The sequence below is a fragment of the Puntigrus tetrazona genome, chromosome 17 (assembly GCF_018831695.1).
Source record: "Puntigrus tetrazona isolate hp1 chromosome 17, ASM1883169v1, whole genome shotgun sequence".
In the NCBI taxonomy this organism is placed as follows: Eukaryota; Metazoa; Chordata; class Actinopteri; order Cypriniformes; family Cyprinidae; genus Puntigrus; species Puntigrus tetrazona.
Genome location: NC_056715.1, coordinates 21,266,952 through 21,274,010, shown reverse-complemented (window position 1 = coordinate 21,274,010; position 7,059 = coordinate 21,266,952).

Genomic DNA, 7,059 nt, shown 5'->3' with positions numbered 1-7,059 from the left:
AAACCACAAAACGGCAGAGAATCAGAGGGAAAGGTGAGAGTCAACATCTCTTTGATGCACAGAAATTGACTTATGAATTGACAGTTATATTTGTCTGCAAGAATAATTATAGAAAATTCCCCCACAATCTCAGAAATAAAGGTACAAAAGCTGTCATTGGGCTGGTACCTTTTCAAAAGATACCCTTTTGTACCTATTAGGTTCAAATACGTACACTAAGTAATAATGTAACTTAATACCAAAAAGTACCAAATTGGACCCTTTTTTGAAAAAGTACCACCCCAGTGACATCTTGTACCTTTACTTATGAGAATGTATGATAATTACAGCAACAGAAAATCCTCACGACTTCCATATTGGATAACAATTACACCAACAAAGAGACAGTAAAGTTTGAACAGTAATGTAACGTTTTCTGGATGACTGTGGCCGTAATGAACTTTCAAATGTCTGTAAACTTTGACAAAAAACAAACTTTTACTTGCTGGGCAAGATGTTCTATGAACTGTTGCTCTTCCACAACACTTGATACCTGACAGAAAAAAAGACCACTGAAGAAGAATGTTAACACTAATGTCTGCTACAGTGTCCCTTGTGGCCATGCTGAGAACTGAACATGCACTTGATGAAATGTTCACCCAAAAATGAAACTTTTGTCAATAAGTAATCACCTTCACTCATCTCCAGAACACAAATGACAATTTTTTTTTATTAAATCTAAGAGCTTTCTGGCCCTGCATATATAGACAGCAATGGACCTGACACATTCAAGGCTCAGAAATGTAGTAAGGACGTTGTTAAAATAATCCATAATTTTCTGAAGCTACAGTAATACTTTTTTGTGTGCAAAGAAAACAAAAATAATGATATTTTTCAACAATTTCTTGTCAACGCATTAAAATCAATTACTTGCATTCACTTGAATAAAGTGTTTGAGGCTCAACAAATTGTATATTATTGTTCATGAGTGTGTCTTAAATTTAAATTCACGTTTAAATCCAATCTACAAAATCTCATAATTATTGCACAATAATTCCTTGTTCGGCCTCTGCTGTTTCCCTAAAAACTATATACTATATATGCACATATACCTTTTAAATGTTTGGGCTTTAAATTGTATTAAATTTAAATTTGGAATGTTATTTTACAATTGCATTTATTCCTTTGATGCAAAGCTGAATTACTCCAGTGTCACATGATCTATCAGAAACCATTCTAAGATGCTGATTTGCTGCTCAAGAAATATTATTACTATTAATAATGTTAAAAATAATTGTGTTGCTAAACATTTTTGTGCAAGCAGAATTTATTTATATTCTTTATTTAACGGAAATATTGTTAAAATAAATATTTTGTAACATTATGTCTTTACTGTCAATTGTTTGATTCATTTAATGCATCCTTAATGAGAAAAAAAGTATTATTAGTGGTGTCATACAATTAATTGCATCCAAAAAATAAATTATTATGTTTTTCTTTACATATTTGTGTATTACTGTGTATATTTATTATCTATATATGCATGCATGTATATATTTAATCAATTATGTTGTTTATATATAAAAACATGTAAATACTTTCAAAATATATACTGTGTGTGTGTGTGTGTTTTAAACACATTATGTAAAGAAAACCTTTTATTTTAAATTAATTAATCGTTTGCGCATTAATTATTCTTGTTTTTAATCTTTCTATATGGTAGTATGCAAAACAAACGAGCTGTTCTATACAATTCAAGGCAAAACAATTATTCTTGCCCATTTACAATTCATTATAATATTTTGTGGCATCCAGAAGCCCATTATGCATTTCCAATGACACATTCACCAGGTAAAAAGTGATAATGTTATTACTAATATTCCCTATAATGCCACACAGAATACGGTTTATGCAACTAAGCTGCTATTGACACACTGAGTGTGTGAGAGGTGAAAGAGCCCGCGGCTATGACAGCCCTGTGTAAGTGTGTGTGTGTGTGTGTGTGTGTTTCTTAGATGGGTTTTCCTCAGGCAGTGTTGATCCTGACTCCCCCGCTATGTCATTACTTAATTGGCTCCTTTAACTAGACACGTGTACAATTTTGATTGTTATATCCCCTCTGGCATTTTAGACAGGCTTCTAAACCCACAGTTTTACGCCTTGGATGTTACGTTTAGGTGCCGTGTATTAGGCAACACCTTTGAAAGTTGTAAGAAATTGCTGGTTTAAAAATAAAAACTGAAAAAAGCTGTTAACTGAAACTAGCACGCACTGACACATTGAGTTGTAGCGCTCAGTCTGGAGAAATGAGTTTGAATCTGACTGGTGTCGACTACTACTAAAGTAAAATCAATTATGCAAATTTATAGCAATAATTACGAGTTAATAAATGAATACAACATCCTATTAGCCATTATTTGTTTAGAAATAGCAATGCATACAGTGCTCTTGCATAGTGACTAGAATATTAAATGCTCTCTCGGTTAATAAAGAAGATATCTGTTACTTTGAGGGTCAGCACTGTGTCATCTTCTGGGTAAAAATCATTTAGCCAGTTAAACACAGTCAGAATTTGTCTTCTCCTCTCAATTCCTCTCTCCTCAGAAACTTGACCTTTCCTTGTGGAGGATTTTTTTTTATATATTGGTGAACCCCTCCTCTTCCAGTTGATAAAAAGCGAAGTAACTGAATGTAGCAGGAGAGCTATTATAGTACAGCCCCCCGCTCCCTCCCTCCCTCCCCCCCAGCACCTCTCACCTTTAAATCTGTCTTTTCATATTCCTCTCAAAGCCCCTTGTCTGGGAGAAAAAGACACACTAAACAGGATCTCTGGGCAAACAAGTGACGAGGGACAGAGAGGGCGAGAGTGGAGGGTGGGAGCTATAGTAGACATTGTGAAAGGATTCTTAGGCGAAGAAATAAAAAAAGTGAAGAAATAACTGCTCTTTTTGTGCCGTACATACATTCAGTGTTATTTTCTGATGTTTGAGAGGAAATACAGAAGTAAAAGACACTATACTGACTTACCAGTGAATAAAAAAATGAAGCCAGTATATTAAAACCATTCCGATACTTAATAACATTAATAATAAAAAATAATACAATTTATAAATATATATATATAGTAAACAAATTATGAGGCAATACATTTTTGGGGCACTTTTTAATTGATAATTGTAATTTTTACCCACTTGTGACTCTAGTAGCTACATTTAGTTGAATTATGAATTATGAATTACACATGAATTATGATCCACTAACATTAAAGATTTGGCGAAAAAACAAACTTTGTTCTGAAAGTATAGTTTATATTTTGTTACTAATTAATTTTGTAATGAATTTCAAATAAAGCACTTAACCATTGAAGGCAATGCATTTAATTTTCACATTTTAATATCAAGATAGAGAATTTTTTAAATAATTTAAATGCCATTCTTGTATTTTTTAAGTTAACCTTAAGTGTTCAAATACTTTTTGGGGCTGCTGTATGTTTCGGTAAATTATTTAATAAATTATTATAAATTATTTTTGGAGTAGTAGTTTTGAGACAAAAAAAAAAACCCTTTCAAATCTCACAAAATCTAAAACAAAATATTTGTAACACAAATGTTGCATATTTATGATTTCGAAAGATGAAACGTGCGAAATGGAAAAAACAGTGGTGTTACAAAACGTCAAAGTTAAACAAGTATGTGGGCGAATATCGCACTGCCACATAGGACCGCATTTGATGTATTTCAATTTGGAGATTAACAGCAACTCGCGACCAACAGGCAACATGGCGAGACAAATGAAATGGGTAATGAGGCTATATGAGGCAATCCAGCAGACTGGCCCGGCAGCCATAGCTGTGACTATGCCGTTTAAAGAAACAGTCAAACGGTAATCACGCAGCCGTGAATCATAAGCCTTAGGTAAGCTATGTAATGCTGGTAAGACGGTGAGCTGTGTTTTATTGGTGCAGAAAGAAATCCCTCACACCATTCAGAGAAAGAATCACAACAGTAATACCATTAACTTGCACCAGGGATCTCCAAATGCCATTTAATTGCCAATAGCAGGCCTATTGTTTGGTGCGGGTAAACACAGACTTGGCAAGAGGGGGGTTCAAGTTGAAGGAGTGTCAGACTCTGGGCGTCTGGCGACCAGTGGCCCCTTCTCCCAGTCCCTGAAACACGAAGAGGGATTTATACACACACACACACACACACACACACACACACACACACACACACACACACTAGCGTAGCCCCCTCATCTCCACCTAAGCTCCAGAGTAACTAGCTTAACTAAAGTCTTCAGAGACGGTAAATTGGGGCAAAGTCTTCTCTTCCTCTTCTTAATACCAGATTTGTTCGACAATGTGATTTGAGGCTTGTCTATTCAAGGCCTTTTTGGGTTCTGAGCAAAGGGCTTGAGGCTCAAGGCCATTTTACTCCAGTCATATTATAGGCCCATTTTCATTTGTGTGCACACGTGGATTGTGTGTGCCTGCGTGCTTGTTTTATGGAAGTGATATGTTCATAATTGCGATTACGGCCAATTTATGATTTTGCTGTGCATTTCTGATGCGAGGCAGCACTGTAAGCAGGTGGCCGTAATGTTGTTGTTTAGCGAAGTTGTATCGGTTTCTCTTTTATAAATTTCTCTTTTATGTCGAACAATGGTTTCAGTGAAAGTGGTGAATGTTTATGCCTTTCTGTTTATGCGGTAAATACGTGTCTTTGGGGTTTTGTTCACTGTTCTCTGACAGGCTTGTTCTGAGAGAGTCGTGATTGGCTGCGAGCGCAGCGCAGTATGTGTGTGCGCCGTGGCTCACAGCAAACTCCATTGTCCACAACTAGAGTCTGGCCAATGAACAGCCATCAGCAGTCCTCACTGCTGATTGAGTTTGACAGCGCTTCAGGAGGAGGCAAGCAAAACGTTTTTTTGCCCTTTCATTTGAAAATAAAAAGATTTTTTTTATTTTTTTTTTTTTAGAGGCCTTCTTTCTTTCTTACCTCACTCACCCCTCCTTTCCCAGAACCCTCTGTTCCTCTGTTCTTCTGTCTGACCAGGAGGTTAAATGATGGAGAGTGGGACTTAGAAAGGACAGACTGTCAAACCTATGAAGAAATTCAAAATAGCCTAAGTCATTAACGGTAGTTGGAGTTCAAGATCTGTTTGTGTCTTTCTCAAGTGATGCCAACCAGCTACAGCTGATTTACGCCTATTTATGATGGGGTTTTTTTTTCTGAGAACTCCAACCCTGTTGAAAAGACCCGCATAGCTGGTCACCAGCATATGTTGTGTTTTGTATGCTGGTCCAATAGCATGCGATGCTGGTGGACCACTGGGCCTCCTGGGTAACTTATGCATCATGGATATTTTGTGCTAAAAAAATGAACATTATGCCTATGCAGGTCCATCATTTAGACCAGCATCAAAACTAACAAGTACAAACCAACCTGGATCAGCATAGACGTCTATGCTGGTTAAACCTTTCAATACAAAATGCAGACTAAGAAAGAGCAGGAACAATCTATTATTACTTTACTTTTCATTATGGCAAATAAAAGATCACTTGGTTATACTTTATTTTGATAGTCCACTTTAGATGTTCCACTAACTATAACTTTTTTTTGTAACAGCATGTGAAATATTTTCATTAATTTGCAACTACATGTCTACTAACTCTAAAAGTAGACTGTTAGTGTAGGGTTAGTAGAATAAGTTAACATATACTTGCAAAGTTATGTTGTGGACCCATCAAAATAAAGTGTTAGAAGTTATTAATCAGACAGTCTACTAATATTCTAATAACCGCTAGTTGATATTTAGTTGCTATCGAAATAAAGTGCTACTGATTACTTTAGTATTTAGTATTAACAAGAAAAACGATTTTCAGTCATTCTACTCATGCATTTAATGCTTAATTTGAATATCACTTGCAGTTTCTTAGGATTTTTTGTGACATTTACTGTTATTTCCTGAGTTAAAGTTTTCAAGGTAAATCCTAAACATTTATTTTCAGCGTTTTTAAACACAATTTACGTTAATTTAACATTATTTTTTTTTTTATTTAAACATTTAATATCTAAATGTCCGGAACTTTTAATGTGCACAAATAATTTTTAAGCAAAATAACTAATTAAAATGAATATATAAAATATATATTACAAAAAATTTGTCAATGAAACACAGCTAATTAGTTATATGGGTCAGGTGAAATTGTCAGCTAAAGAGAAAGGAAAGAAGCACCCTTCCTAATGCACATGACAAAGAACAGGTGATGAAACATGTTTGAATCACACGTGTGTTGACTGAGAATAAAACCCATAGCGCTGTGTGATTTCCTTCCAGCGCCAATATGATTCAGGCAGGCAAGGTCCCCAGTGCCCCGCACTTCTTATTTAATGCAAATGACTGTCATTTAGAATCCAGTGCATTTCTCATGGCAGCACATTGCCTAATCAATGTGAAGAGCCGTGTAAAAAAAACATTGGATCTCTGTAATAGTTGTTTTTGACCGAGTCAAGTGTGGCTGCTAGAAGTAATCTTAACCTGAGATTCAATTATGAGTGCCTGACTAAGCAAAAGCAGAAGGCAGGCAGGATCGAAACAGAAAGCTATCTACGTGTGGAAGTCATAAGTGCTGAAATACAAAAGGCAACTTTTTTTTTTTTTTTTTTTTTTTTGGAAATGTTGCAAGCCAAATGCAAACTCAAATCAATATTTAAAATCTAAGATTGTACATTTTACCCATTTAGCATAAATCTTTTCAGTGCTTTGGGATTAAAAGCAGTGTTTTAGGGAACTGGCGCTATTGCCACTAAATCGATGCGTTTCTGTTCTAGTCAATGGATGAATATTAATTTGCTATGTTTCCTTTTCTGCAGTGGCAGCACAGGATGAGTTTGCTGGCATCCGGCCTCTGGTGGCAATTCACAGTCAGCTGGTGTCAGATGGCCTTGATCGTGCATGGGTTACAAAAGAGGCATGTGGCAAATTTTAGCTCAAAATCTCATTGTCACCTTTTTAATAACGAGCTCCCTGTCTGTTTTCCAAATGCAGTGTTTGGGGGAAATAAAACAGACCGGA